This window comes from Rhipicephalus microplus, chromosome X, assembly GCF_043290135.1.
Source record: "Rhipicephalus microplus isolate Deutch F79 chromosome X, USDA_Rmic, whole genome shotgun sequence".
In the NCBI taxonomy this organism is placed as follows: domain Eukaryota; kingdom Metazoa; phylum Arthropoda; class Arachnida; order Ixodida; family Ixodidae; genus Rhipicephalus; species Rhipicephalus microplus.
The window spans coordinates 467167573-467177775 of record NC_134710.1 but is presented as its reverse complement, the minus strand read 5'-3'; the positions used below and the strand labels follow the sequence as shown (position 1 = coordinate 467177775).

At 47.6% G+C, this 10203-nt stretch overlaps 1 protein-coding gene across 1 annotated transcript in view; it reads right to left on the bottom strand.

Annotated features, from left to right (window-relative positions):
* LOC119161768 (cubilin) overlaps nt 1–10203 on the bottom strand; it is a 274271-nt gene that overhangs the window by 137141 nt on the left and 126927 nt on the right. The window lies entirely within an intron of this gene.

Here is a 10203-nt window from a genome sequence, read left to right as displayed (position 1 = left end):
TTATTAGGAACTTGTCTATTAGTGCGTAATTAGCTGCCCACTTCTGTACCTTATCCTCTAGCCTGCCACCTTCAGCCTAATCAACCGCAGCAAAACGAAAAAAAAATGCATATATTTCCGAGAACTGTTACCACAGTTAAGACGAATAGTCCTACGGGTCACCTCTCCGCTCTTCGATTGATGTCAGCACTGCCAAGTTTTGGATGTGGCGTGTTTATGGAACTAAGGATAGATAGTTTGCGCATCAATTTCGCTAGTAAATTTTCAATTTTTTTTTTTGCCTGACGTGCAGTTCGAACTAAGAGCCACCACCGCGGCAGCTTGTTCTTACTCGCGCCGCCGGCGAGGTCCCGAGAGTAATCATGCCGTCACTTCTAAATAACTACAGCGTGCTGCCGTTAGTCATTTACTTCGACGCGAACGAGCTACTCGCACATAAAGTACATCACTCTACCGGAGAGCTCTTCTCGATGTGTTCATGTAATGGACTCTCCATTTCAGGCGCCGCTGACCGATGAGAGCTCGGTCAGCAATAGGCCCCATCTTTCACGTTCTTCTTCTTCAACCTCGTTTTGACTTCACGAAGTTTTCACAACTCTCGACTGAAATTAGAGTAACAGTATGCGCTTCGAACATGGAGGGGAAAAACAAAAAGGAGTGCACCAGCATCTACAAAACAATTGCGGCAATTTTTTTTATTTGTAGGAGAGCACCTCTACTGAAAATGAAAGAAACGCATCTTTTTGCTACTGACAGTTAGGTCTGGCCTGTCCAACAATAATTTGCCAGTTTGTTCGTCTCCCATAATTACCTCAAACCGGAACGCGATGGGAAAAACAGTGAAAGGCTTACGCAGTGCCCGTTTTTTTTTGTTTCGCAGTATGTCGCTGTTTTCGTGGCCGTCATATTAGTCTAGAGGACAGCCTTGCGTTCTTCGACGTACTTCGTGAAGCCACCTGTTATTCATACCTTCTATTACCGCACGAAATCTGTACTGTTGCACCAGACCTGCTAGAAACAGCTTGTTAGGACTTGACCAAAATCATCGAACACCACCTGAAGCACCACCAGCGCACCGCTGCGACATCAACGTCATCGCACCTGGAAAGGATAAGACTCGGCAACCAGAATTATCACAATGGTTGCTTCGCAGCCGCTGTGAACTGAGGGCCAAGGGCTAATTGCTGTAGTCATGGGAGGAAGTGGCCAAGTACTGGACCAGGGTGGCCATTGCTGCTCTGGTGAAAAAGTGCACTACTGGCAGGTGGTCGCCAATGAGGCCGCACGCCAGACCCCTTTTTCTCTTTAATGTTTCCTTTATCACGCGTTTTAAGCAAGTATACGATTGTGAATGACCTGACATCTACATTCAGACCGATTTTTTTTTTATAGTAGGCTGCATGCAGCGCTATCTCTAAGTAAAGGGCTCTGCTGCATTCATTTAGCACTGTAAGTTACCACCTGACAGCCTAGCAGCTCTCAAAAAGTACCAAATCTTAATTTCTATGAACACAGGTCTGCTCAGGCACCTTCGCCCCTGTGCGCGTTCTGTGATGAACTGGAAACAATAGATCATTTCTTTTTGACCTGCAGGTGGTTTAACACATTACGAAAAACCCTTTTAGAAATACCTTCACGTGGTATTGATATGGACTTATCTGTGCCGGTCATTTTGTCTTTTGGAGCTTTCATTTCTGGTTTCTCAAATGCGACAGGATGCGCGGACGTCGGTGACTATATTGATGAAACTAATAGGTTGACTAATTAACCAGTTACATTATCCTAACATGTTTACAAAATTATGTAGGTATAAAAATAAGATTATTGCTCTATTCAAAGAATAAATTCGTTTATGTAAATATTTGTATACATTACATTAAGCACCACATTTTGCTGGCTCTCGGTAATCTTTCTGTTATACCTCCATTATTCTAAATCTGAACAGTAATTTTTAAAACCACTCGATTCTTGACCAATCCCACATAGTGGGTACGCGCCACTATCAATAATTGAACAACAACAACAACTCCACATGGCTTGTAGCTCGCCTGGCCTTTATTAACTGCTTGAAAGTCATATTTCCAATACATGAACAACACGCAAAAAGTTGTCTACAAATATTTCCTGTTAAATGAAATATTGTGAACCAGTGCCCACCGAGTTCCTACATGTGTAGGCTGCACAGTTACATGCTATAAACATGAATTATAGTTAAATGATAAGTGATGAAAAACGACTATTTTTTTTCTTTTGCCTTCTGCAGAAATTTACAGAGTGGATTACGTGATGTAATAGCGCTTCACTATGTCGGTGTGTACAGATGTATACGTGCTGTTGTCATGCCTAATGCGTGGTTTTTTGATTCATATTGTCACGGGGTCATGACGTGGCCGAAGACAGGAGACTTCGTGTTGGGATTAAACTGTTTATTTGGGCGAACCTGTGCCCAGTAAACGGAAAGTCTGATTACAGCAGCAGTCTTGCACAGATAGCAGTCTCGGACTCATAGCGGCGAACGGAGCGTCGGCCTTCGTTCAACAACTGACAAGCGGCGAAGCGCGTCGGCATTTATACTCTTGCCATCGAATGTTATAGCGTTATCGCTCGCGGTGGCGTAGGTTCCAGAACAATCGGTGCCGTTCGCACACTGCGCGGGATCTTATCGAAATGATCTACTACAGTCCGGAACCTTCCCGAAAACTGCAGGCGCGGTTTGCGCTGAGAATTGTGTAGTGTTTTTGGGCGATAACAAAACTTGAGAAATGGAACGTGGCATTACCCCCTTCTGAAAAAAGGCATCGTCCCGATGCTTTAACTAAAGATGAAGGTACAATAATAATGCAAGAAAGTACAATGAATAAATTACGATGAAACAGCATACCAAAAAAATACTGCTTTAGCTTGTTAACGCGCATGAAACGGCTTGAGGCACATCATGCACGACTTCAGGTCGCGATCGGCGTCGTTGAGAGTTCGTGATGCCGTCGGGGACAACTTCGTAATCAAGTGGGCCGAGACGTCGGACCAACCTGTACGGTCCGAAGTAGCGTCGCAGAAGCTTTTCACTTAGTCCACGTCGGCGTATCGGCGTCCACACCCAAACACGTTCACCGGGCTGGTATTCCACGAAGCGTTGTCGAAGGTTGTAACGGTGGCTGTCGGTCGCCTGTTGATTCTTGATACGGAGACGCGCGAGTTGTCGGGCTTCTTCGGCACGTTCAAGGTACTCGCTCACATCGAGGCTTTCTTCGTCGATGACGTTGGGTAACATGGCATCGAGCGTCGTTGCCGGGCTCCTTCCGTAGACCAATTTGTATGGAGATATCTGCGTCGTCTCCTGCACCGCCGTGTTGTATGCGAAGGTCACATACGGAAGAATGGCGTCCCAGGTCTTGTGTTCGACATCGACGTACATTGACAGCATGTCGGCGATCGTCTTGTTAAGCCGCTCGGTGAGGCCGTTGGTCTGTGGGTGGTACGCTGTCGTCCGGCGGTGGTTTGTTTGGCTGTATGCCAAGATCGCTTGAGTTAAGTCGGCAGTGAATGCCGTTCCTCTGTCGGTGATAAGGACCTCCGGGGCGCCGTGACATAGGACGACATTTTCGACGAAGAACTTAGCTACCTCGGATGCACTGCCTTTTGGCAGGGCTTTTGTCTCGGCGTAGCGGGTGAGGTAGTCGGTAGCTACCACGATCCACTTGTTTTTGAAAGCCGACGTCGGGAACGGCCCTAGTAGGTCCATACCAATCTGCTGGAAAGGTCAGCAAGATGGATCAATTGGCTGCAGAAGTCCCGCTGGCCTTGTCGGCGGTGTCTTGCGTCGCTGACAGTCCCGGCATGTCCTCACATAACGAGTGACGTCGGTGGTAAGACGTGGCCAGTAGTACCTTTCTTGTATCCTCGCGAGCATGCGAGAAACACCGAAGTGCCCTGCCGTCGGATCGTCGTGCAGGGCCTGCAGGAGTTCTGGTCGCAGAGATGAAGGCACCACAAGGAGGCACTTAGCTCAAAGCGGTGAAAAGTTTTTCTTTTGTAGAAGACCGTTTCGTAGGAAGAACGACGCAAGTGCGCGCTTGAATACCTTCGGGACTTCGGCGGTCCTGCCTTCGAGGTATTCTATTAGTGCCTTAAGTTCCGGGTCGGCCCACTGTCGTTCAGCGAAGTCGTCGGTACTTATCGTTCCCAAGAAGTAGTCGTCATCCGGGTCGTCGGGTAGCGGTTGGTCGACAGGCGCACGAGAGAGACAGTCGGCGTCGGAGTGTTTTTTTGCCGCACTTGTAAATGACAGTAATGCCATATTCTTGAAGTCTCAGGCTCCATCGTGCGAGGCGACCTGAAGGGTCCTTCAAGATGGCTAGCCAACACAAGGCGTGGTGGTCGCTCACAACTTTGAAGGGCCTGCCGTAGAGGTAGGGGCGAAATTTCGACGTAGCCCAGATGATGGCGAGGCACTCCTTTTCTGTTGTGGAATAATTTGCTTCTGCTGTGGATAGCGATCGGCTGGCGTAACTAATAACCCTTTCAAGTCCATCAGCCCTCTGCACAAGAACGGCGCCAAGACCTACGCTGCTTGCGTCAGTATGTATTTATGTCTCGGCGAGTTCGTCGAAATGGGCAAGTAACGGAGGCGTCTGAAGGCGATGTTTAAGCTCCTGGAAAGCGTGTTCCTGTGGCGTTTCCCACTTGAATTCCACGTCGGCCTTGGTAAGGTTAGTGAGAGGATCGGCGATGCGGGCGAAGTTTTTCACGAACCGCCTATAATAGGCGCACAGGCCCAGAAATCGGCGCACGGCTTTCTTGTCAGTGGGCGGCGGGAATTCGGCGATGGCGGCTGTTTTCCATGGATCGGGACGAACTCCAGACTTGCTGATAACGTGCCCCAGAAACAAGAGCTCCTCATACGCAAATCTGCACTTTTCTGGCTTCAGTGTGAGTCCGGACGTCTTGATGGCTTGAAGTACAGCTTCAAGGTGCCGAAGATGCTAGTCGAAACTCGAGGAAAACACGATGACGTCGTCCAAGTACACAAGGCAAGTCTGCCACTTCAATCCTACCAGTACTGTATCTATAACGCGTTGAAAAGTTGCAGGCGCTGAGCAAAGGCCGAAGGGCATCACCTTAAACTCGAAGAGGCCGTCTGGTGTTATAAACGCCGTCTTCTCTCGGTCTCTTTCATCGACTTCGATTTGCCAATAGCCAGTCTTGAGGTCCATTGACGAAAAGTACTTGGCGTTATGGAGCCGATCAAGTGCGTCATCTATTCGTGGGAGAGGATACACGTCCTTTCTTGTGATTTTGTTCAGGCGGCGATAATCGACGCAGAAACGTAGGGTCCCATCCTTTTTCTTCACTAACACCACGGGGGATGCCCATGGGCTCTTGGACGGCTGGATAATGTCATCCCGCAGCATTTCATCAACTTGTCTTTTCATGGCCTCACGTTCTCGCGTCGAAACCCTGTACGGACTCTGACGGAGTGGTCTGGCGTTTTCTTCGGTTATGATGCGAAGTTTCGTGATTGGGGTCTGCCGAATTTTCGATGACGACGAAAAGCAATCTTCGTCACGACCCCTCCACCAGATGTCACGGAGTCGTGACGTGGCCGAAGACAGGAGACTTCGTGTTGGGATTTAACTGTTTATTTGGGTGAACCTGTGCTCAGTAGACGGAAAGTCCAATTACAGCAGCAGTCTCGCACAGATAGCAGTCTCGGACTGATAGCGGCGAACGGAGCGTCGGCCTTTGTTCAACAACTGACAAGCGGCGAAGCGCGTCGGCATTTATACTCTTGCCATCGAATGTTCTAGCGTTATCGCTGGCGGTGGCGTAGGTTCCAGAACAATCTGTACCGTTCGCACAGTGGGCGTGATCTTATCGAAATGATCTACTACAGTCCGGAACCTTCCCAAAAACTGCAGGCGCGGTTTGCGCTGAGAATCGTGTGGTGTTTAGGGATGATAACGAAAACTTGGGAAGTGGAACGTGGCAATATCTTCTTTATCTTCAGCTGGCGCCATTCGGCCACTGCCAGGGGCGGCGTCCGCGATGACAGCCACGTGGAGAACGTGGTGCTCAAGGAAATCGCCGACGAGTTCAGCGGCGAGATCATCGCCAACCGTACCAGAGGTAGGCGTCCGCCAATGAAAGCACGAGGATGACGCGTTGTCGATTCTAGTGTATTAGAGTAACGGAACTTTAGGCAAAGTTATGGCTCACCATGTACCGTTTTTTTTCTTTGCGTGTATTGTGTCACACTATTCAGAATCGCAAAGGAACTTACATACCGTAAAACAAGTGTCGTAATTACAAATTTGTTAAAGCATTGATTCACGTACGATGCCGCATGCGATGTATGTTTAAAACCAGAGTAGTTTCATGATTGAAATGACCTTATGAGCAATATGTTTTTGCTTGCAAATAGAAGAGAAATGTGTTGCTTTTAAATAGGATTCAGACTCAATGGCCAAGGTTACCTTGATAAACAGTGTGGCCTAGAGTAGCTTGGCAACACTGTTTATCAGTGTGACACCCTTGCGAATGCTCCACTCTTTTGAGAAACGATAAAGCACCGCTAGTATCTTGAAATTCAATGTTCTTTTTATGCTGTCTACTTCTTTTCATAATTTCATTAATGTGATTTGTTATCTGGCCTGAAAGTTCAATCACTTCATGACACCGTTTTTTTAGAATGCCCTGAGAGTTTCAATCAATTGCATCATCCTACGCTTCCATCGGCCCCTGGAGTTCGAAGAAAATGAAATCAAGACTTGCATCAGTCGCTACCGCCTCCCTTGGCACCACCACCGACCAATATGATTGCAACCATGATCCCCAATCTGCCGTCAATAGGTGCAGCTGCATTGTTTTTGGTTACACATCCAGCAGCGCTTGTCTACAGACGTCGCCGAAAAATTATATTTCAACAAACTTTTTATACGAGATGGTTTCAGGTACGAGACGTCCCAAAAATACCAGTGCTAGATTGTAAAAAATAATTTATAAAGTGTTGGAAGCACGGTGTAATGGCGAATTTCATTGAGATAACAGGAGTAGAGGAGTAGTGCAGTGAGGGGTGTGAGGCAGAGCACTGAAAGCAGGGCCACTCGATCTGCCATTGAAATGAGGCTCGCCAGCGTAGAGTAGGTGAGTGGGGGGACGAGGGGGAGACCATGTGATCGAAAAATTCCAAGCCCAAGCATTCCTTGTGGAACAGCAGCAAAATATGCGTGAAATCGGTCATTTACATGTTCGTCTTTACGTCTGAACGTGGTTGCAAATCATGGTTGATCCCTCTTTTAAAAAACAGATATAACACGAAAGCCAAACCTGTCCTCGAAGTGGTAGTTGAAAATTTATTGTGCATCGTTTCACCCCAAGGGCGAAGGAATGAATGCGGCAAAAACCAATTGGAATGGCAGGCAGCTCGAAACTTGCAGAACACACGTACACCAGAGGGCACGCATGAAATGAGCATACACATGCCGAGCGCAGACAAACAACTGTCATAATTCTTACTTCGCATGTTAGCAGCGCGCTTCTTTCGTAAACGTGGCCGCGATAGCGAGTGAATCGGCATTCCTGCTTACTTTACTGCTGTAACTTCAAAGCAAATTTACACGCGCTGGAAGTACAAGACTCACAAAGAACCCGAGACAAGAGCGCGCGCGAACGAGCCACTACGCTAGAGATCATTCATACGCACTGTTACCATGCCATGTGGAGGCGTGCACACACACCGGCGTGCGGGGTACGTAGCGAGGCACGACGGCTTATAGAGTGCGGGCGCCGAACGCGCGCCCGCAGTGTCATGTCGCTACCGATTACTAAAACGCGCTGAAGTTGCCGAGCTCTGAGGTCCACGAGTGCCACGTGGTGTATATAAATGACTCGCCATTAACATGTCGCAGAAGGGCAGATCTGTTGTGTAAGGGTTAGCGTCGCGAACTAAGGAGCGAAAGGTCGCTGGTTTGACACCACACTGCGGAGCTTGTTTTTTTTTTACTTTATAATCTGTTACTAAGTATTTAACGCCACTTCCGTGACGAAACTTTGTGACAGAGCCGTGGTGGGCCCCGCTATCGAACATTTTCGTGTTAAAAGCGGCGACCATGGCGGGGAAAGAAAGGTGGAAGGTAAAGAAAAGCAGGCTTTCAAGTGGGCTAGCGCCCATGTAGAAGGACATTTCACGTCGATCAGACATATTCTACTGCGTAGACACGCCATCATACCGATTTGTATGAGACCCGGGGCCTACACATGCCTGACTCAGACCCGAGCTCGACGCGAGCCCGAAGCTCACGGGCCCGAGCGCACACCAGGTTGGATAAAACAATCTGTAACCCAGCGCGACACGGCCCACGGGCTGTGACGGGTCTGGGCTTTCGGGCTGCAGCCCGGGCCCGTGCTATTTTATAGCTGGGACACCAAGCCAGCATGCAATCTCTCATTTGCAGTTCGGAAACCTTGTCTTTCCGCTGTATACACCCAACCCCTTTCTCGCACGCTTGCGCAGGCATTAGGAACGTACAGGTTTCAATGTTTATTGTGATTATCATTCATTTTTGGTAGCGGGAGCTAGTCAAGCTGTTTTAATACGGCTTTTACTCCGGCTATCCTGCATGTAGTATCAAACATAAAAATAAAGATTCAATTCAATGTGAATAATATGGACACTCTCGGCTTGATTTTGCCGCCGGTGTCCGCGTCGCCATCATTCACTGTATATGTATACGTATTTATATATATTTCAACGCAAAAAAGAAAACTACTCAAAAAAAAAGACTCTGGCGCGCTGAATCGAACATCGGACCTATGAATGTGAGTGCGAGGCGCTAGCTACTGAGCCACGAAGGAGCACCCCCTTCAACATTCTAACGGCAAGCTATATATATATATATATATATATATATATATATATATATATATATATATATATACCACTTACCGCTGGTGATGGGCATCTCGAGGGGGGGGGGCACTATCGTGTTTTCAGCATTACCAGCGAGATAGTGCAGTGAGCGCGCGTTGCCACCTTGTCATGACGCGGCGGCGCGCCCTCTCATTTCTCACGCGTACTTTGCCCCGCGGAGAGAGGGCAGGGTCGAGACTTACGCGTGCGCTTGCTTTTCTCGTGGTGGAGACAATCGTACGCTTTGGGCTTTCACCGGAACAATTTCATTGTAGTTACCACGCAAAAAGGTCACTGCAATCGTTTCACACTCTCCGTTTGCGAAAAGGGCGGGTTTCAGACACAGCGAAGTGACAACTGAGACGCTTATTCACGGTTATCTGCACCTGTGAGTACGTTTCGTGTGTCATTGGTGCGTGAGAAACGTGGGACATGTTTCGATCTGCTTGCTGTTCTGCACGTGACATTCCAATTTGTTGTTATCGCATTCATTACTTCACTTTTGAGGCAAATCTGTGATTTTTTATCACCGTTCCTCTCATTGGCAGCACTAGAGTCCTAGATTACTTGATATATATATTCGAGTACTGTAGGAGCTATGAGCCTTAGTAAAACATCACTTGAAGATATGTCCAGAAACGGGTGAGAAAATTTTAAGTGAGATATTGCTGTCATGTGCGCAAACACTGGTTTACCGCAGTCATGTGGCACACTGTGTGCCTCGTCAAGAAGAGATTGACTATGAATTGACGTTTCATGATAGTGTTTATTACTCTTCTCTGTTTACCTGTAACTAAGCTTTCTAATACGATGAGGATGTACTGGGGTTGCCGACCAAGTCAAGGTGAAAAAACACAGACATTTCGAGACCAATACGTCTCCTTTTTCACACAGCTTGACTTGGTCAGTGACCGCATCTACATCTTCATCATTATACGTAACCAAACTAGCTCTTGACTGCAGCTTTCAAATGCATTTCTTACCTTTGGATATTAGTTTACAGTATCACGAACTCGTTTGCTAATATCAACCAGCCTCACAAGAAGTCGAGTGGCTGCGCTCGACACAGAGTACTCTCCACAAGTCTCGGACGTAGCGTAAACAGCCTATCATCGTGTTCGGCTATGAGCGCCATTAAAAAATAAATTGTAACGTGGTCGCAACAGGACAACCAGCTAAGCATATAGATGTAGGAGACTGAGATTTGCCCCGTGATGTCATGACTCTGTTTGATACATTGAAAGCAAGTAAGCTGGCCTAAATTCGATGAATAGGGCTCAATTCGGTACAAAGAA